We start from the raw sequence: 22,199 nt of genomic DNA on the forward strand, positions 1-22,199 counted from the left end.
TCATCAATTTCCAAGTGTTTTCCCCCAAGCTGTAATTTCTTGCAGAAGTCCACAGCCCTAATCCCATCTACCAGAGCCACCCTTTTACTTTTTTCCCCCCTCCCTGTTACAGGAGGGAGAACAGATAGGACATCTGCCAACAGAATTCTTATCAGCAGGGTATCTGGAGTTTTCATCTAAGCTAGACAAGACAAAGCTGTTACTGTGTTGCCTACACACTAGGATGCCTAACACTGGTGCTAGCAATGATGCTGAAACAAAACAGCATGAGTGCTAGAGGAAGAACACCTGGATGGATACAACTTACACGACCTTCAGCTGCTTAACATCTTCGCACCCAGCTTCCTACTCTCTTGTAAAGAACAGGAGTAATATTGCCTATCATCAGGGCACAAGCTTTAATGAGCCGCTGCTCATATACCACCCTGAAGCGCTGCCTCACACAAAAGCAGGCTTGGAGTAACTCCTAACTTGCACCAAATTGCAAGTTGCAAGCAGATGCTGGGCACAGGTTGAGCTGGTGTCTCGCTCCTGCAAGGTGCCAACCTCTCTGGAGTTCAGACTTTGTGGGAAGCAGGACCTCCTGCCCACAGGCAGGCAGGACTCCAGCTGTCCTCCTGCATGGCACTGTCTGTGATGGCTGTGGGAAGACAGGAGAGGCCAAGAAACGTCTCTTCATACCAAAGCTACAGACAGCTGAGCAACTGGCTGGTGGATACCACCCATGCATGAGAGCTCTCCTGCTCAGCCAAGAGCTCCCCCATGCTTTAAAGATGAAGTACTATGTAATTTGCTTTTCAATCATCAGGATAAGATCACAGATGGTTTTGAGATCACCTCAAAGCAGAGGTGTCATGCTCTCCATCTGAATACCTTTGAAGCAAGAGCACAGGGTAGGTGGGTCCTTTTCTGGAAAGCAGGGAAACCTAAGTAGTCGCTGATATGCCACCCTCCTGCTTCCCAGGAGCCAGAGCTTCTCCAGGTGCATCACTGCCAAAGGCTGTCTGGTCTGCAGCTCATCTCTGCTACTTTGCAAGTAGCAAAGATCCACCCCCTCACCTGTGCACAAGGCTGGCCACCTGCACTTCCAGCCTATTAAACACGCGGTCTCTGCTATCCTCCCACACCGCTGTAAATCACAAGTAACCAAGCTGCCATCAGTGGAGTTGCTGCTGGTCGTGGGAGAAGAAATAGACCTGTTTCTTTTGCCAGGCTCCATGTAATAGCAGTTTTAGTTCACCCACTCCTTCCCTAGAGCTGAAGAATTTCCAGTAGCTGAGACAAAATTGGGTCTGCTGGTTAAATAATAATAGCTGTGGCTCTTCCTACAAAAGGACAAGCAGGAAACATCAATGTCCTGGAACAGATCTCTGCTCACTTTGCCTTGAATAGCTTTCTGCATAAAACCTATCGCTTCCACCATGGCAAGTTGGAAGAAGCAGCAGCACCGTCTGCTCCCTCTATTCCTGGCACGAATATAGAAGATATATTTGCCCATGACAGCTCAAAACAAGAAAGCTCTAAGCAGCCTAGCAGAACCTCCCCTTCTTCATTACAGCAACTCACAACACTGGAAAACGTGTCCTGAGCGATTAGATCAGATATATTTGTTTAAATACCTTTTACTTCTTTAACTGTAAGGATCCAAAGATCCAGTACTGCCAAAAAGAACGGACATTTTTTTAACGAGGGGTGATGGCCAAGACCATCCTCAAGGCAATTGCCCCCTACTTAGAACAGCTTCAGGCTTTTATTCAAAGCTTACGGCCAGAAGGGACCACCAGCAGCAATCTGATTTCTCATCCGTCACTGCCTTCTACATTTCCGGACTCAGTAACTTGGGTTTGGCTAAAGCTTCTCTTCCAGCAAGGTGCCCAGTCATGAGAACATGAATCTTTTGATGAACATCAGGGGACATCTTAAGCCTTGTCCTACCAGCTTCCCAGGGAGAACACCAAGGTGGCTTAGGATCTTTTGTTCCATCAACTTCCAGGAAGACTGCAAAGTCAATCAATTTGTGCAAATTTTCAAAAGTGCCTAAAATTCCTAAGGCTCTACTTGACCACATGTCGATAAATGTCCTCCTGTCATCCTTAAGCAGTAGTCAATCATCTGTGACCGCTCCCAGGACACCCACTTCAGCAAAGAAGCCCCTTCTTCTGAACCTCCCAAGTACAGGAGGTCCAGAACAGGTCTGCAGCACACATTACCTTCCACTGTCCAGTTCCAGCTCTTTCTTCCTTTTCCCAGGTATTTCTGTCCTCATACCTCCACAGTTTGAGGGGATCATGTTTTATTTTTTAAGCTACATTAGAACAGGAAAAGGATATATTGATAGCAACAACGCTTCTTCACAGAGAAGGAGGAAACAAGAACACCCAATTCCATCTACCTAACTGAAAAGGAGTTTCCAAACTAAATTACTTCTTTTCATTACTCATATAATTACTTTGATCCAGATTCAACAGATTCAAAAGCCATCCACATCACTGGGTTCATCAAAAGATAACTGAAATTTAGGATTGAGCACTTTAGCAATTAGACACCACACAGAGAGGTTCTCAGAGGATGCACAGATGAGACCACCCCTTCCTCGCAGTTACGAGGCTGCCGCCGTACCCTCACACCATCAGATAGTCCATCACAAGGCAAGAAAGAATTTTAATGCTGCTGTGGCCTTAGCAAAAGGATTCTGTATGCCCCTTGCTGCCATAATTAAGGGCTTTTACAAGGTGCTGGTCAACACACCTGCTGGCATTACTAAAATAACGCCAAAAGCTGCTTCCTGCATTGATTAGTAGCATCTCAGTGGGCAGCCTGATGATGTGATCCATGCCTGAAATTCTTCCTTGGGATGCACATGGAGCAGGCTTTTTTTAGCTTTCAACAAAAAATTAAAAAAAAAAAACAAAACACCTATTGCTGCACTGCCAGGAAATTAAGCAATACCACCGCACTGCTTTTTAAAGGCACAAACCTGCAGCCTTCTGCTCCCTCTGCTGCCAGCATAGCGCAGTGCAATGCAATGCACGGGCAGACAATGAAGCTTACTAAAATGAACCTGTATATCGGCTGCAAAAGTAGAAGAAAGCAATTCCTGTGCAAGCTCTAAAAAGCCAAAACAAAGCGGGCAGAAAAAAATAAAGCGGACAGAAAGAGATCAGCAAAATGGAAGAATCCAACATCTCTGTCTTAAGTAAATGCCAGTTCTGTCACAGCTGATCAGAGGGTCTCACAGGAGCTAAGATCTGAAATGGCCAGGGAAACAAGCCCGGGTCCCAGCCCAGGAAGGCTCCCTGCCCCTGTGAGAGGAGCTCTCCCCATCGCTGCCCATTTTGCAGCGGGCTCAAAGGCTCGTTTCAAAAGACTCATGTAAATCGGTAAATGCAGCACGACAGGAGGCTGAGATTCATTCTCCTGTGTTCCTTGGCCCTGCAGTCCCTCGGGTACAACAGCAGCCTCCAAGCAATGGGCAACTTTCTCTTTTTAGCTCTGAAGAGTTAAGCACAATGACAGCCTTAAAACACAATCTGAATACGTTTTGTGTGTGTTTACCAGTTTCCTGTTTTCCTGTTACTAAGATGATGACCTTAAAAAAAGAGGGTTATTGGAAAGCCAGAAAATCATGTACTGCAATTCAATTTTCTTACCTCTCCCATCAAAAGTAATTCAGTCTTTGAAGTGCTGAAAGAGGCTGAGGGGTCATTACCTTTCTCTGGGGTGCTCCGAAGGGCCAGAGCACGCAGCTCTCCCAGAGGATAATGTAAAATGCAGTATGAGGAGCCAGGGCACACCAATTTGTTTTTCAATCTATTTTATTTCAGTTCAGAGCATCAATGCAGACAGATAACAGACAAAAATAAGCAACACTTTGACTACATTCAGCGCTCCGTGGTCTCTAAAGGCAGCAGAATATACCGCTCAAAAAACACGCAACACTTTGGCTATCTGTCTGTACTGATGCTCTGAATGGAAATACAACAGATTGAAAAACAAATAGGTATGCTCTAACTCTTTAACAGCAAGTTTTCCATTACCCTTCAAAGCGAGGGCTGCTGCCTCTCCCTCCTGGAACAGGGCTGCCCCAATGCAAGCACAAAATCACACTGTGGAAAACCAGCAAAAACCAAAGCAACAGCCAAAGTTTGCTCCAGTCACTGCTCATCTGTGCCTCGCTGTGCCCAAGAACACTGAAAGCACCAACTACATTTTGCAGGTTCCCATAGCATCCTCAAAAAACAAGTTGGACACCTGAACTCCTGTTGGTCAGGTAGGTTTACATCAGAGAAGATTGTGTATTGTAATTTATTAGTGGCTTTTTTAAAAAAAAAAAAACAAACTCTTCTTTGACCAGCTTTTGCAATCCATTTTGCTGTCAGCAGAAGTGCAGAAGACATTTGTCCCTACCCCCAAGAGCAGACAATGTACAATGCATCCATAAGGTGCCTCGATCCAAAGGCCTCTTCAAGCACAAAGGAAAAAAATAACTTTAAAATGACACTTCTCAAGCCTGGTCAGCCCAAAACGGGGACTGATTCCCTCAGACTTGTTAGTAAAGTACACAGAATTACTTTGAGCTGAATCTATCGAGACAGCAAGCCAGGAGGCACCTGGACTTTCACTACTGTCACCTCCAGTTTCAGGCCATCAGAGAGGCACCTCCACAGCCCCAAAACTCCATTAAGGCAAAAGGGCCTACAACAACTCTTCAAACGTGAGTGCAGCTGCTTTAAAACAGAGGAGGATGCAGCAATGTAAAAGCCTAATGGCATTTACCCCAGGAAACCAAGTCACTTCCTCTGTCTTCCTGGAAGACTTCTGCAACTGCCGAGCTGCGGTCTGGGTGACAACGGGCACGTTTTCAGCACCTTCTTTAAGCAGTATGTCATGGCAGTTAACTCAAAATATACTGGAAAGAGAGATGAAACAAGAGCGAGTGAGCAGGGCACAGAGACTGGGGTGGTCGCCTAGGAGAGGACCTCCATTCTGGTCTGTACTCCAACAGCCTTCCTGCATCTCCCTGTCCTTGGACCGGAGGTTGAAACCCAAATTCCTCCTCAAATGCAAGACACTTGGTATCCAAAAACCTGCAGAATCATGCTGTCTTATGTCATATATGGGCCAATAAATCAGGTGTGCCAGCCTTCCTTTCCATCACAGGAGAATAAATCACTCCCGAGACTCACCTACAAGCCTGTCGCTCTCTCGGCAAGAGGTGGGTGTTACTGACCAGGACTCACCACTGCACATTTCTGTGCACACATTAGATCTAACCTGACCTGGGAACAGGCTGCTGCTGAACAGAGCAGCCCTGCTCCTCCCTTCTCCTGTGCAGCAGGTCTGTCGAGCTGGTGATCACACAAGAAACTGGATCAGACTGCTGATGTCTTAACGCAATGCAAAAAACCTATTTGTCTGTTGATGGGTCCGTATTCCAACTGATCACCTCAATGAACAGATACAATTAGCGGTCCAAAGACAGGAGAACAATCTTGTGGCAAAAGGCATGGAAGAGCAAGATGATTCCCTTCCATGCCTGCCTTTAGAAAAACTTTCTGGTGAGGTTCACAGCTTCTGCCCAAGTAGGAGGCACAGCTCAAAGAGCCCCTAATGTGCATCTAATGAGAAACATCTTTGGGGGGGGTGGGGGTCAGTGGTACCCAGCTATAATAAGCTTTGGCTCACAGGTAATGCTGGTGGAAGCATCTTTGCTTTTAAGTGTGGGTTACAAGAGGAAAGACCCCTGCCATATGTTCCACGACAGCGATGCTGTCAACCAGCTCCCTTCAGCAGAAGGCACGCGTGCAGCGTTTTAAATCAGAGGGACGACGGACCTTCACTTTTTTTTTGGCCACCCGTGGAGCACCCACCAAGCACACCTTGATTTAACACCGCACTCCGGTGGGAGACCCACCTCCCGGCCAGGCTGTAGGCTCCCTTTAGCCTCCTCGGGCCGTCCGCGAAGGCTTCGCAGGAGCCGCTGCCTCCCTGCGGGCGAGGACAGACGCTCCCGTCCCTCTGCCCCCCGGGACGAGGCAAACCGCCCCATCCCCGGCGCGGCAGAGCCCGGGCCCGCCTGGGCCCCCCCGCGCGGGCTGACCCCGAGGTGAGGAAGCAAGGCCGGGCCGCGGCGGCCGGAGATGGGGACAGCCCGGCGGGCGTGGAAGGAGGAGGGGGAGGGAGAGTGGGGAGGCCTCCGAGCCCCTCCGGGACGCCCACGGGGCCGGCCCGCAGCGGAGGGGCCGAGCGAGGCGGGCCGGGCCCGGCCGCCCCCGCAGCGCAGCGCGGCCCGCAGGCCCCCGGCCCGGCCGGCACCACCGTCGCCATGGTTACCTTTATTGGGAGCGGCGCGGCGGACACGGCGCGCGGCAGCAGCGGGAACAATAAAGCTTCAACAACAACAGCCGCCCCTCCCTCCCCTCCACCCCCCTCCGCGGCGCTGGGCCGCGCGCCGCCATCTTGAAGCGACACCGGGCCGGCGCCCGCGGCACGTGACGGGGGGGGGGGGGGGCGGTGGCAGCTGGGCATGCGCAGTTCTCTGTCGCGCGCCCTGTGGGAGCGACTGGCCATGGCGGGGCCTCCCGCCGGGCCCCCCCCGCCCCGCCCGGCTGCCCCCGGCGCCCTCGGTTAATAAAACATCGTCCTCGTGGGGTGGAGCCGGGGCCCGTTTGCTGAGGAGGGCAGGGGCAGCGGCAGGGCACGGGCTGGGGGTGAGCGGCGGCGGGCGGGTGGCTGACAGGGGCCCGCCGGGCTGAGGAGGGGGGTCCCGGGCGGGCGCGGGGGCTGCTGCTGCTTCCCTCACCCATGGGCTGGGCGAGGGGGACGGGCTGGGCCGTGACCGGCCTTCCAGCGCCGAGGGGTGGGTGTGCTTTGAGGGGAGCAGGGCGGAGGGTCCTTGGCTTCACAGCACGCTGCTGGCACGACTGCCTGCGCCCTCCCGGCGGGCTGTAGCGAGGTGGGTGTTAGTCTCCTCTCCCAGGTAACAAGCGATAGGATGAGAGGAAACAGCCTCAAGTTGCACCAGGGGAGGTTTAGATTGGGTATCAGCAACAATTTTTTCACTGAAAGGGTTATCAAGCACTGGAACAGGCTGCCCAGGTGGAGTCACCATCCCTGGAGAGATTTAAAAAACGAGTAGATGTGGTGCTGAGGGACATGGTTTAGTGGTGGCCTTGGCAGTGCTGGGTTAAGGGTTGAACTGATGATCTTAAAGGTTCTTTTCAATCAAAAGGATTCCATGATTCTATGATTGTAGTGGTCCCTCCACCTCCCCTAGCCACCCCGAGAGCAGTCTCACCAGCTAGCCCACAGCCTAGCTCATGGGGCCCTGCACCTCAGGCTGGGGAGGCCACCTGAGTCACCAGGTCTAGGTGAATTGAGACGGTCACAGGCAGTCCCAGCAGAGACCCCCAGGGTATCTGGCAGGCCCCAGGAAATCACAGAATCCCAGACTGGTTGGGGTTGGAAGGCACCTCTAGAGATCATCCAGCCCAGCTCCTGCCAAAGCAGGGTCACCCAGAGCACGTTGCACAGGGTCATGTCCAGGCGGGTTTTGAATATCTCCAGAGAAGGAGACTCCCCACCCTCCCTGGGCAGCCTGTGCCAGTGCTCTGGCTCCCTCACGGTAAAGAAATTTTTCCTCATATTCAGATGGAACTTCCCATGTTTCAGTCTGTGCCTGTTGCCCTTTGTCCTGTCACTGAGCACCACTGAGAAGAGTCTGGCCCCATCCCCTTGACACCTGCCCCTGAGGTATCTGTAAGCATTGATAAGATCCCCCTCAGTCTGCTCTTCTCCAGCTGAACAGCCCCAGCTCCCTCAGCGTCTCCTCGTAGCAGAGATGCTCCAGCCCTCTGACTATCTCCGTACCCCTCCACTGGACTCTCTCCAGTAGTTCCTTGTCTTTCTTGAACTGGGGGGCCCAGAACTGCACACAGTTACTCCAGGTGTGGCCTCACTAGAGCAGTGTAGAGGGGGAGGAGAACCTCCCTTTACTCCAGGTGTGGCCTCACTAGGGCAGTGTAAAAGGGGAGGAGAATCCCCCTCGCCCTGCTGGCCACACTCTTCCTCATGCAGCCCAGTACACCATTGGCCTTGTTGGCCACGAGGGCACATTGTTGGCTCATGGGGAACTTGTCCACCAGAACTCCCAGGTCCTTCTCTGCAGAGCTTCTTTCCAGCAGGTCAACCCCCAAGCAAAGGAGCCACCAGATGCTGAAGGCCACTGCGCTTTTCCACGTCCTGTGTACATATGCCATGCATTAGTCTGCATACGGCAGGACGTGGGGCGGGAGCAGGCTGTCCGCACCGAGCCCTGTCGCAGGCAACCTGCTCTCGGGGCAGAGGCGACAAGACCCCAATTTGTGTTTCTGTATGGACATAGCAGGGGTGCTTCTTGTTCCTGCCCCAGGGCCCGGCTAGACCTTGCTGTGTTTATGTTCCCTGTCTCTCTGTCAGTGATCTGACCCAGGCCAGAGCCCACAGAGGGCCCCTGGGTGCCTTTCGTTTCAGCGGGCTCTGAGAGGTTCCAGATGGCCCCTGGAAGCAGGACTGCCCCCTGCCATCAACCAGCCAGGCCACCAAGTGTTCCTGCTGGCCTCGCTGAATCGCAGCCACACACGGGTCATACCCCGGCCAGCAGAGATGGGACCCTCTCCTGTGCGTTACCTCAGGCGGGTGTTTCCTGCTTGGCTAACCAAAGAGGTGCACTGTGCCAACGTGCACACCTGGAAGCTGCTGGTTCCTCTGCCCACAGCTCTGGGAAAGTTTTGTCTGACTCACGTCATTGTGGAAGCAGAAAGATTTTGGCCATATTTTGCATGAAAAAAAAAAAAAAAAATCGCCGGACAGTGCAGGGAGCAGCAGATTCAGGCACTGCCGTTTGTATCCCAGGCCTGGAAGGGGGCTACCTGCTGCCATCTACTGATGGATTGAGGGGGAGCCCTAATGAGCCGACTCATTTGCATGAATAAGTGCTAATTTGAGGGTGTCAGAGCCCAGGCACAGGCTGCCCAGGGAGGGTGAGGAGTCTCCTTCTCTGGAGATATTCAAACCCTGCCTGGACACAACCCTGTGCAACGTGCTGTGGGTGACCCTGCTTTGGCAGGGGTGGGACTGGATGATCTCCAGAGGTCCCTTCCAACCCCAACCAGTCTGGGATTCTGTGATTTCAGGATAACTGCATGGAGATGGGGAGAGTAATATCTTGGCTATGCAGCTTTGGGACCAGGCTGTGTGTGACCTGGTGAAGAGCAGCAGGCAGGGCTTGGGATTGTGAGTCCTGGTGACTGTCAAGCCCTCTCCGCAGGAACGTGGGTGAAATTCTGGGGCTGGTATGTGGTTGGGCAGATCAGCTTGCAAGCAAATGGGTATTAATTAGAAACCCACAACATCGTGATGAGACCTAGCCTGCTCTGGAGCCTCTGCAGTCTGCCAGGGAAATGCCTTTTGGCTGGGATTTTCAGCCATGAGTGGCACAGCTGGCTATTCTGGCCGTTACAATAGAAATGGCATCGCAGGAGCAGGTTTCAAGGTCACTTTTGGTGAATGCAAGAAAAGCAGGACAGGCCATTTTCTTGAGGAGGTGTGGAGAGAACTTCCTGGGGGACCTGCTCAGGCTACGGTCCTTCACTGGTCTCCTGCAACTAGTTGTCTCTGTTACAGCAGTCAGTTCCCACTCCACCAGTTTTCTCCTGACTGCTCCTATTTACGTGCTGAAGACATCCCCGTGAAAAAGCACTGGGCCCAGATCTGGTTATTTTCATCCACAAGCCAGTGCTGATCAAAGCAAGTAGATGCTGAGGCCTTGAGAAGTCACTAGTGGCTCTTGTTCTGTGGCTGCTGACAGCAGCTGACCTGAAGATGATGACCAGGCTGTGTCAGATGAAAAACCTGCTCCCCATCTGCTGCGAGGAGAGACTGGCACTTGCCAAGGAGTATCAGTGAGACGAAGGGCAGCGAACGCTGCCTGCTACACTAGAAAGAGCATCCTCGGGTCTGCACGTGCTGGCAGGGTCATCTCATGCTGTCTGAGGCAGCGATGAACCACAGCAGAGTAGGAGCTGTGCGTTGCAGTAGGTGCCTTCTCCGGAGCAGCGAAACCTTTCCTGCAAAGTCTAGGATGGCAGAGAAGAGCCCCGATGTCTCTGGTACCTTGAGAATTGGTCCTTGGGGAAGAAACTTGCAGGTCCGGCACTAAAGGGAGTCTAGTGGGGCATGAGGTTCTGTCTCCATGTTTGTGAGCCTGCCTGTGTAGTGTCTGCTTTGGCTTTGTGAGGTGGTACTTCCAGCGAACACCTGGAGTGGGCACCTGTGACAGCAGCTTTTCATTAGGATGAGAGAGGAGAAAGCTGAATGCCCATCACTGCCCAGATCAAGGCAGCACAGCAAAAGGTGACAAAAGGGTGGCTCTTTGCTGAAACCAGCTCTGGAGCCAAAATCGCTGTTTGCTTGGCAGTGTCTGTGGTTCGAGGTGGCCTGACGGGATCATGGCAGCCTGCTGAGAGAGCAACTATGGTCTCCTGCCTTGAAGGCGATGGATGGTGGTGTATGGAGACAACAGGACAGTAGCATGATGAGAAGTGACGGAAGAGAACAACAAACATGCCTTCAGAGAAGACAGGCAGGCTTTCCTCCAAGGGCTGGAGGTGAGGTGGTCAGAGGGGAAGGTCCCATGATACTCTGGCGACAGGGACAAAAACAGATTCAGAAGTTCCCTTCCCCATTTGCTTGTTTCTGACCCCTCTGCTGCTTAACTCAATGGATTTTGGGGCCACGCAGTGTAAATCAAACCAATGTCATGGTCCAGGCTAAGAGTAGCCTCCCCAGATAAGGAAAAGGGTGAGGAAACAGGGGACAAGAACAGCATCCCCATATACCTTTGTGAGTTCCCATCATAGTAACACCCTGTTGTCCCTTGGAAACATCTTAATTCTCATACAGCCAGTACTGGTGAGCGGAGATGTACCATCTGAGTGGTTTCTTTCCCCAAAGTGTAGGACCATGGGATAAAGCTCCACCAGGTGACTCTCCAGGAAAGCTGCAGGGGAAGACCTGAGCAAGGTGAGCTGTTTCTGAGTTCACCATCCTGCCAGGGATCACTTGTGTGTCACACAAGGAGCCTAGAGTAGCATGTACAGTGTTTCCAGCTCCTGTAGTCTCACTGGACGCAGGCAGAGGTCCCACAGCCAAACAGGCCTTATCTCTTGTTCCCCAAAAAACCCCTCTTGCTGCGATGCAGCCCACTGAAGGAGCAAGGACTGTCCTGCCTTGCTGTGCCAAAACTGTCTCCACACAGCTTGGAAAGCTCTCGGCAGGGGATCAGATGGTGTGAAACATAACCTCCCCTCCGAAGCTGGGACACTGAGGCTCAGTCCTCTCCTCTACAGAGGAGGTCACATCTTCTGAAGGGATGGGTCCAGGAGGTCTGGCTGGGTGGAATCACTCCGGTGGTCAAATCAAAACCACACTGTTTTCACAAGCTTTTGACGTGTGCATCTTTCCCAGGGCAACACAGACCACGGATCTGCTTTGGATGCCCTTGGAGCATCTCTTGGTGACAGCTGGGCTGTCACATGGTGCAGATCTGCCCACGCAAGGGAAAGAAGTAAGACAGGGGGATGCAGCCCTTTCGGCTTAGCACAGGCAGGGACAGCAGTGAGCCAAGCTCAAGGCCGTGCAACCACATCTTTCCCCTCCTAGTTCATAATCTCTGCTCTGCACCGCAGCCTGGGTGGCAGCAAACTCCATCCCAGGCTTGCGGCTTCTCCTTTGAGCACATGAGGGCACTGTTGGAGCTTGGAAAGAGGCAGATCTCTGGGGTGAAAGGCTTGTTTCGTGTCGTACCATGCAGAGGCACATCACTTTGCAAGGACTCTGGCTTCCACTGGAAACCTTGCGTTCATAGGGGTTTGTAACTTTGGCATGAGTGCCCCGTCTCAGGCAAAACCTTTCACAGAAAATATCAAGTGATGGAGACTTCTTTTATCTTCATTTTTCTGTAAGAATTTCTCCTTTCCATATTTTTAACCTCAAAGCTTCCCTCTTGAGGGTCTGATTTCAGGGAAAGGGGTGGGCTGCACAATCAGTTCTTGGGGCAAAGCAGTGAGTTTGATCACAAAGAAATACACTTCACCTGCACAGATACTGTAAGTTTCCAGAGTGCTACTGATGCAGGGTTTTGCAGCCTGTCCACATGCGAACACAAATCTCATCGCTCCTGGTATCGGCCTCCAAGGGAGCCATCGGAGCAGGCTGTGCTCCGGGGTCAATGCTACAACGGCTCGGAAGGACTGCACGCAGCACTCTGCTGGGAAGCTGTGCCAGAATAATTATTTACATGTGCTGGCATAAAGTAATTACTAATGGAGCGGAACACCATGCACAACCCCTCCAAGCTGTCCCAGAGGAGATACTGGGAGTTACCAAGCAAAGTGTGCTCTCCATGTACCAAACTCCAGATTTCCTCCCACCCCAGTCTTCCCCCTCCTCCCAGGGGAGCAGCTATTTCATGGCAGAGTCATCTCTGTCACCCCTTTTGCCCCATCCTCTTGCCTTTGCTGGCACACTCTGGGGTTGTACTCAGAGGCGGTAAGTTCCCCTATTATTCCAGCTAAATTACCCTCAAAAAGGAGTCTGATGGGGTCTTTTAGGGAAGGGGACATTCACCTTAAGAAGCAGGGACTGTAAATGGATTTGGAGTATTTCACTGCTGTGTTTCTCAAGCCAAACTGAATTTTCTTTTAAGAGGTGGACTACTGGCACCCAGACTGACTTCCTAATGCCCTCTTGTAGTTTCTGGTTCACCAGCTCCCTTGGCTTTTGGCTTCATTGCTGTTAATTGAAATGATTCCCAAGGGGGACTGTCTCCTTGGCCTTTGCCATTCCTGCTCCCTTCTGTGTGGTATATGGGGAAAAATATCTTGTGTCCAGGTCCCCACGGGATGCCAGACTGTGTTCACTCTGTTGCTGAGTGTGGTGGCCCAGAGTTTGAGCAGAACATGTTGAGAACATCAGGCTTTCCGAAGTGCATCTTCAGTGCATCTTCACCTTCTCCGTCAGATTTCTGACTTGAATGGTCTCTAGAAAGTCCAGTTCCCGGGCTCTGTCGTTGCTATTGCAGCAATTGTGTATGTGTGATCCGTTACTAAATGTGATCAGGTTTCTTCCAGTCTTTTCACAGACAGGTTGGAGTTTTGGGAGGCTGCAGAGATTCCTTTCAGGATGGGGCACAGCAGTTGTCTTCAGCTGAGCATCAATATCCAGCCCTGGCACCACTCCAGGCATGCCTTCATCCTCGACTCAGCATGCCTAGGCATCTGTCCATGATGTCAGCTCTTCAGTCCCCTGGTATTAGTGCCTGGCCTCTTCTTTTAAGCAAAATTCTAGCCTAAATGTGGCCCAGAGCTCACCCCTCACCTGCTGGTAGGAGCTGCTGGTAGGAGCTGCTGGTATCTGTCACATTGATTTTCTGTGATCTCGCCAACCAAGCTGTACAAATTATTGTCCTGTCTCAGTACCTCCTTCTGCTGGGATCTTTGTAACATCCCTTGAGCCTATCCTTCCAGCCATGCCAGTGCTGTAGCAAGCTAAAAGACTGCAGATCCATCCACATGTGCCGTGCAAGGGAAGCCCAGCTCAACTCACTTGGACTCTTTTTTTTCTCAGAGCTGACCTCGAAAGCTCCTCGGTAGGGTGTTCTTCATGGTGACCGGGGATTGCTAACCACATGCACTGCAGTGAGCTGGTGGGTTCATCCCCTTCCAGAGAACGGAGTCAGCAGCTCCTTTTCTGTCTGAGCCCAACCTCCTTCCTGTCTGTAGATGCTCTGTTAGCAAAGCAGCAAGCTTCTGGCTTGGCGGGATCCCTGCTGCTAGACCTGCAAGCTGCAGACTGCACTGGGCACAGAGCATAGAGCAGTTCCTCCACTCCTGTCCAGAGCCACACATTTTCCTGTCCACTCTATTCCCTTGTGTCCATTGTACATCGCTCTCAGCCAGTGTGTCTCAAATGCTAGCAGCTGCCACTTGTTATCGATCGTTTCTCATAACTGTCAGTCTTGTGACATTTCTTCAGTGTTAGATCTGCTTCTCTCAGCATCTCCCCTACATGTTCCACTTTACTACCTCCACAGGCCCATGCTGATGCAGAGTTCCTGCTCCAGAATCATGTATCTATTTCTTCTCCTGTGTCTTGGCTTTAGGTAAAAAACCATATCTCCATACTCTCGTTTTTTCTGGTGACAACACCCATCAACACCTCTCTCAGCTGTTGTAGTGCTTCAAACACCATTCCTGGGCTGAAGAGTCTGTTCTTCCCGAAATCGTATCCCCATTTATATAATAAAGGGTTTTCCTTTCATTTTCCTCTCTTTACGCTCTGCACACAGCCTGTTTTTCCTTCCATGCATGTGCACGGGTTTGTCTGCGATCCAGCATCCCCGGTGGTCTGGGTCCCTCTATGTTGTCCGTTTGCTCTGTTTCTAGGTGCTGATTTGTTTTCCTATTAATCTCACTCCCTCCCTTGCTGCAACTCTCCCTAGACTGACCGCTGCCAACATGTTTCATGTATCATGTGCTGCATAATAACACAAGGGAAGGGGACTCCATGCCTGTTCTCTGTAGGAGCTATTTCCAGAGGTGGCAGGTGCTGGCGGGGCTCCAGCCATGTGCTCTCCTGCTGACTTAGCTGCTCTCCCTCCAAACTGCACCCTGTGGCACATGTCCCTCTGCACGTCCCAACCCAGTTACTGCATGGGCCATGTTCCTGCTGGCCCTCAGCACACGCAGGCTGCTGCACACCAGTGTCTGCTGCTGGCTGGGAGTGGACAGCATGCTTGTCTTTCCCACCACCATGCTTTGCTTTCTCTGCTGGAGGAGCAGGGGCTGGAGACTCCTGCAATCCCCTACGATGGTGCCAACGTAGTGCCATGGTTTGGATCACGCGCTCCTTTCCAGGCAGCAGGGTTGAGCTGCAGAACAGAGAAGGGCTTGATCTTCTCCATCACTCAGCCATGCAGGTAAATCTGTGCCCTGTGCACCTGCCTGGCAAGCATCCTTCTTCCAAGCCTCCATCACAGTGGAGTAGCACATCAATCACTTCAAAAGTGTCCTTTCTCATGGACTGGGACCTGTGCTGTGGAATCAATGAAGGCTGAGCAGGAGAGGTCCTGATGGCTGGCATTTAGCAAGGTGGGACCTATCCCTAGCTGATGCAGGCAGAGCAACCAGCAGCCAGTATGCCATCCCTCGGACATCCCAGTCCAAATGCCAGGCAGGACATTTTGAGAAGCAGTGTTGCAGAGGAGGCTTTTTTATTGGGGAAAATCAGTTTATGGAGTTGCTGGTAATCATCTCTCCATCCTCATGCCACAGCTTGTTGACCCTGCCATCTGCTGACACATTTGTTTGTGCTAAAGTTCTAGCTGTGGAGATGACCTGAGGGTTAAATATATCCCCCATCTGCTTCCTACAGCAGTCCACTGTCAGCTGGATAGAAGCAGTGGAGGGGATGGCAAGGCGTGAGAGGAAGGAGAGGAATCATTAAAATCATCTTTGTCACCCAAGAAAGCATGCTGTGTTACTTTGGCTGTGGTGGGAGGGGACCAGGGGACTGCCAGCCAGTCTGGTAGGAAGAGACGGCCATCCTGATCAGGACTGGGCAAGTATTGTATTTGCTGGCTGATTTGTGGCCTGGAAAACTCCAATCCAGAAAACACAGTTCACACTGACCCAAAATGGTTATTTCTTTGCAGTTTTCCTCATTGGTCATGTCCATGACAGTTGAGGCACTGACCTCCATACTCTTCTCCATGTGGGCAGAACAGGCTCCTGGGAAGAGGAAAGCTGGTCTGAATCCTGGGCACAGGAGGATGGGGCCAGTCTCCTGTGTCCAGGGTGCCCCACACTCCCTCTGCTAGCACAGAGCAGCCCTCAGCCCTTACTGATGTGGGAAAGAAGCTTACCACCAGCCACCGTTACTTGGCAACTCCAACCCCACTGGCCCAGCACTGGCACTGAATTTCCTCAAAAATTCATTACGTTTTCAAGTAGGAGGAAAATTCAGCTGCTGTGTGAGCTGCCCCTGCCCAGCAGCCTCCCTGCACAGCCCAGACCTCCTGGTCCAGCTGCCCCAGCCTCTCCTGCTCCCCTGGGGAGCAGCCAAAATGACTGACACTATTAATGCACGGAGACCCGGCTGGGGCTGCAGCAGCCCTGCCCGACAGCCCGGTTCCCGTATAAATCACCGGGTCACGGAAGTCGCGGCGTTTATAAATATTGATCCTGTCTTTGGGGAAGCTCACCATTTCGGAGAGGGAGGTTTCTCTAAATAGCATTAAACAGAGATGCTGGAGTTATTTTTAGCTCAGTCAACAGCATGGATCTGTGTGGCTGCCCTGTGCGCGGGGCTGGGCACACCAGCCTGGTCCCACTCCCTGCTCCTGCTCCTCTCTCCCCTGGGGCTCAGTGACTTGGGGATGGAGCTTTATTTTGGGGTCTCTCTGGGCAGGGCAGAGCTGGAAAAGGTCTGTCTGTCACAGAGCTCTTTGCAAGGGTAGTGTTTTAGCCCTCTGAGTGTTTTATCTCTCTCTCTGCACAGTGGGGAAAGGTTGTGCACGGCCACCCACCCCTCCACAGCTGGCTCAGGGCAGCAGTAACTGCACTGGTATGCTCTGTCCTGATGCACGGTACCCAGCAACGGTCATCCTCTGGGAAAAACACCACCAGCACCTCCTCTGTGCCTCCTGGGCATCTGTACCATCTGGAAAATGGAGGGGAGACTCAGAAATAGGGTGACAAAAGGTTTCCAGGGCCTTGCAAAGCTCCAGAAAAATTTATTGGGTGGGTTATGTGACTGAGATAGCATTTCTAATCCAGCCCATGAATGCTAAGGGCTGCCCTCGGGAGGTGTTTTATTCCAGCTGCAAAGGATGAACATGCTCTGGTGGGCTGGGACACTGTTCTTGTGTGTGGAGGGTCACTGGGTGGACACATCTGGGTAGAAACCAGAGACCCTGATCTAGCCTGATCTCCTGGGATGGAGGACCTCCAGAAAAAGAAAGTGGTTCAGTCATAGTAAGTGGCTTCAAATTCAGCAACACCATCCAAACTCCCCATCCCTGAAGACAAGGGCTCCCTTTTGGAGCTAGAGGCACATCCTACCGTGGTCCTGCCAGGGTGCTGGACTCTAAGGGCCACGTAATCCCTCAGGAGGCAGTGCTGGACATCTTCTCTGTAGCAACAATTGCTTAAATATTTGTGTGGATAAGACTGCCCTGGCTGGGACATGGTATAAATAAGACAGAGGTAACCATAGCAGGTTAGCAGAAGCAACCAAAACCCATGCTTGTTGATCTGGGTCACTTGGGGAGGGAGCTGTGAACCAGGAGTCTTCCTCTGTATAGAAGTTCAGAGACCTTTTGCTGTTTGCTCTGACCTGGCATCTGTGGACATTTCCTCCTGAGGCTGACCTCCTACAAGGGAGGGCAGGCATGGGGACAACAGACCAGATGGATGGTGAGCATTTGGTCATCCTCTCAGTAGAGCCCCCAGCCTGGCCAGGCCCCAGGGATAGCACAGAACTTCTCCATCCTAGTAGGATCTGGTGAGGATTTTGACCAATAAATTGCAAAGAAGCATGAGCAGGTAGGTGCCAGGGCAGGAAGAGGAGCCTCTGGGGACAACAAGCATCCCAGAGGTCTTCACCACTTAACTTAAACAAGCTAGGTATGAGCCAGCCTGCCCTCCCTTCCCAGCGCAGTGGCTTTGCTGCTCCGCCAGTGCTTTAGCATGGGCTGGGAGCAAAGCTGGGCTGAGGACACCCATTCCTGGGACCAACAGGGACAAATGAAGGGCCAGTCCTGCTCTCCCCAACCCGGGGCAGATCCTCTTCTTGCATCCAAAGGTAAGAGCTGATTCTTCTGCCTCTCAGCCAGCACAGGGACCTGTCAGAGGGACACCTTCCTGGAGGATTGTGCATCTCTTGGGGGGTGAGAGATCTTTGGTAACACAGGCTTTGAAGCACAGAGTGCACTGAAAATCATAAGGCAAGATGAGCCACTCTTACAGGCAGCCAGAGCACAGAATCACAGAATCCCAGAATCAATCAGGCTGGAAGAGCCCTCTGGGATCATCGAGTCCAACCATTGCCCTGACACCACCATGGCAACTAGACCATGGCACTAAGTGTCACGTCCAGTCTTTTCTTAAACCCCTCCAGAGATGGTGACTCCACCACCTCCCTGGGCAGCCCCTTCCAATGGCTAATGACCCTTTCTGAGAAGAAATGCTTCCTAATGTCTAACCTGAACCTCCCCTGGCGAAGCTTGAGGCTGTGTCCTCTTGTCCTATCGCTAGTTGCCCAGGAGAAGAGGCTGACTCCCACCCGCTACAACCTCCCTTCAGGTAGTTGTAGACTGCACTAAGGTCACCTCTGAGCCTCCTCTTCTCCAGGCTAAACAACCCCAGCTCCCTCAGCCGTTCCTCATAGGTCAGACCCTCCAGACCCTTCACCAGCTTGGTCGCCCTCCTCTGGACTCGCTCCAACACCTCAACATCTTTCTTGAAGTGCGGGGCCCAGAACTGGACACAGGATTCAAGGTGCGGCCTCACCAGTGCCGAGTAGAGAGCTACACTATTCCTAATAGAGGCCAGGATGCCATTGGCCACCTTGGCCACCTGGGCACACTGCTGGCTCATGTTTAGCCAGCTGTCGATCAGCACCCCCAGGTCTCTTTCTAACCACTCTTCCCCCAGCCTGTAGCGCTGCATGGGGTTGTTGTGGCCGAAGTGTAAGACCCGGCACTTGTTCTTGTTGAACCTCATGCCATTGGTCTCGGCCCATCTATCTAACCCGTCCAGATCCCTCTGTAGGGCCGTCCTACCGTCCAGCAGATCAATGCTCCCACCCAGCTTGGTGTCATCTGCAAATTTGCTGAAGGTGCACTCAATCCCTACGTCTAGATCATCTATAAAGATATTGAACAGCACCGGCCCCAGAACTGAGCCCTGGGGAACACCGCTAATGACTGGCCGCCAGTTGGACTTTGCCCCATTCACCACCACTGGTACAAGCTCTGAGCTGGCACACGCTTGTTCTGGTCTCTCCTTTCCTCATGAGTTCTGCATCTTACAGCCCCTTTTACCACCTGGGCAAGGTTCTGCATCCCTTCCTGAAGAGGGAGGCAAATTGCTCTGTGTGTCCCCACGTGCCCCATTCCAGAGGGGAAAGCAGAAAGGCTGGTCTGCAGCACTAGGCAGCATTAGCCAGGTGGTCCACTGGTGATGCACATGGCCAGTGTCACGGTTTAAAGCTGGGCTGGCGATTAAACCTGCAGCAGACGCTCTCTGTTAACCCTCCCCCCCACCCCCCAAAGGGAAAGGGAAAGGGAAAAGGGAGAGAGACTTACGGGTTGGAAAGTTAAAACAGTTTTAATAAACCTATAATAATGAAAAAGAGTATAATAATAATATTGGAATAATCAAATATATACAAATATATATACAAAACCAAGATCGAGCTCCCCCGATGTCGGCAACGTCACCACCGGCACTGCAGGGCAGGCTCCGGGAAGGCCCAGGCTGGGCCTAGCGACGGTCAAGAGCTGGATTCAGGGATGCACAGATCGGGATCGGGGGCAGCAGGAAAACAGTCGGAGTCCTCCTTGGACACCGGCCATAGCAGAAAGAGCAAGAGCGAGCAAGGGAGCGAGACCCTCGTGATCCCCCCGCTTTATACCGAGAATGACGTGTATGGGATGGAATACCCTCGTTGGTCAATTTTGGGTCACCTGCCCTGTCTGCTCCCCGCTGCAGCTGCGACCCCCCTTCGGCTTTTCACTTGTAAGCAGTGAGGAATTCAGCGGTGACCTTGGTTTCTCTAAGAAAAAAGTACAGCAAGAGCCTTACTGCACAACATCCCTACCGGTGCCTCAGCGATAACTACAAACTTCGAGCGTTATCAGTCCTGGAAGCAGACACTGTCTGCAAAACATGTAGTTAGTTTCAGAAAGTGCAGTTACTTAGAGGAGACTTAGCTGAAAGTAAAAATCACTGAAAGGAAAATCGGCCTGGTTTAGGCCAAACCAAGACACCAGTTAGGAGCAGAACACACATTAGGCAGGTCCTTGGGTGGACGCAGCGATGGAGCCCTGGGCTGAGGCCATGCAGCTGCAGATGGGTACAGTCAGACAGCTCTTGTCCCAGGCAACCTCATTCTAGGGGTTGACCTGCTGGAGAGCAACTCTGCAGAGAAGGACCTGGGAGTTCTGGTGGACAAGTTCCCCATGAGCCAACAATGTGCCCTCGTGGCCAACAAGGCCAATGATGTCCTGGGGTGCATGAGGAAGAGTGTGGCCAGCAGGACAAGGGAGGTTGTCCTCCCCCTCTACACTGCCCTGGTGAGGCCACACCTGGAGTAACTGTGTGCAGTTCTGGGCCCCCCAGTTCAAGAAAGACAAGGAACTACTGGAGAGAGTCCAGCGGAGGGGTATGGAGATGGTCAGAGGGCTGGAGCATCTCTGCTACGAGGAGAGGCTGAGGGAGCTGGGGCTGTTCAGCCTGCAGAAGAGAGACTGAGGGGGATCTTATCAATGCTTACAAATACCTTAGGGGCAGGTGTCAAGGGGATGGGGCCAGACTCTTCTCAGTGGTGCCCAGTGACAGGACAAGGGGCAACGGGCACAAACTAAAACATGGGAAGTTCCATCTGAATATGAGGAAAAACTTCTTTACCGTGAGGGAGCCAGAGCACTGGCACAGGCTGCCCAGGGAGGGTGGGGAGTCTCCTTCTCTGGAGATATTCAAAACCCGCCTGGACACGACCCTGTGCAACGTGCTGTGGGTGACCCTGCTTTGGCAGGGGGTTGGGCTGGATGATCTCTAGAGGTCCCTTCCAACCCCAACCAGTCTGTGATTCTGTGATTCTGGAGGCTGACACTGGCAGCTGGTGTTGGCCTCCCGGGCTCCCCTGCCCTGCTCCATCAAGCAGGTAGCAAGTACAGGCAATAGCTGTGTGCAAGGGCTCTGGTCTGCACATGCTGCAGCCAAACCATGAACCCATTTGTCATTTCTCAGCCACTTTGCTGGCTCTCAGTGAAGCTGCTGCTCTCCCACTGCAGGGCTGACAGCCTCCCTGCCACAGGGACAGGATCCCCGTGGGTGGGGGGACTTGCGGATTAGCAAAACAGAGTAACTTGGGGCCATGGAAATTCAGCCTTGGAGTGAGTCAGGCGCATGAGTCAGCGGGTCCCAAAGCACAGACCGCAGCGCCCAGCCTTGGTCAGGGAGAGGTCAGCGTCCCGCTCGTGCTGTGCAGGATCCGCATGGGGACAGCCGAGGGCAGGCCTGCATCTGCCCACGTGGGATGCAGAGGTCTTGGAGCAGTGGAGCAGGGTAGACAGGCATCTCCTCACCCACCTCCCTCTGCTCTCTGGGATCTGTGGCCATGGCAAAGGGACTCTGCATGAGTCATGAACCTGGTCAGCAGGACACCTTCTTCCCTGGGAGGAGAACGTCCCCAGGTCCATGCTTGGCTGCCATGGTTCAGCGTTCAGGGGAGAGCAGCACCTGACTGAGTGAGTCCCTTCACTGCAGCCCCTGTGCCATGGTCCCTGCTCCCTGGGGCGGTTCCTCTCTGCTGCTTGTGACCCCGGGTTTTCTGCAAAGAGCAGGCACCGTAACGCTGGTGCTGCCCCATCCTGCCCCATGGCTTCCTGCACGCGCTGTGCTGATTGCAATGGACAGGAGCCTGATGGCTGGCTGTGTCCTGCCACCAGGATCCTCGCTGGAGAGCTGCCACTGTGGGCATCAGGGTCAGGAGCCAAGTGCAAGCTCTACTTGGGCTTTCCGAGGGGGGGACATACAAGCACGGGAGCAGGAGATGTGGGATGAACATAAAGATGGGGAGATGTTTAGCCTGATGCTGTGCTCAAGATGAACTTACTTACCCATTCAGTTGTGCGTGAGGTGTATGCTTTTGCAGAAGGTGAAGCAGATGAAACGTGGCAGAGTTGGTTTTTATTCATTCACTTATCAGTGAGCATTTCAGGAGACCAGAAAATTTACAAATAAATGTCCATCTTCTCTGTTCTAACTTCCTTCTGATGGCCCAATGGACCATTGCAACCACAGAAAGTGCATGCTGGTGTACCAGAGCTCTGTCCTTCAACCCTGACTCTGGAAAAACAAATTCCTTTGATGCAG

The 22,199-nt window shown here is 52.6% G+C and overlaps 1 protein-coding gene across 1 annotated transcript in view; it reads right to left on the bottom strand.

The window, feature by feature from the left end:
* ZBTB40 (zinc finger and BTB domain containing 40) overlaps positions 1-6,454 on the bottom strand; it is a 46,416-nt gene extending 39,962 nt beyond the window's left edge. The window contains 1 exon segment of the mRNA XM_068415074.1: positions 6,334-6,454. The gene's annotated coding sequence lies outside the window, so the exon portion shown is untranslated.
* Positions 6,455-22,199: the final 15,745 nt, after the last annotated feature.

This window comes from Nyctibius grandis, chromosome 17, assembly GCF_013368605.1.
Source record: "Nyctibius grandis isolate bNycGra1 chromosome 17, bNycGra1.pri, whole genome shotgun sequence".
Classification (NCBI taxonomy): domain Eukaryota; kingdom Metazoa; phylum Chordata; class Aves; order Nyctibiiformes; family Nyctibiidae; genus Nyctibius; species Nyctibius grandis.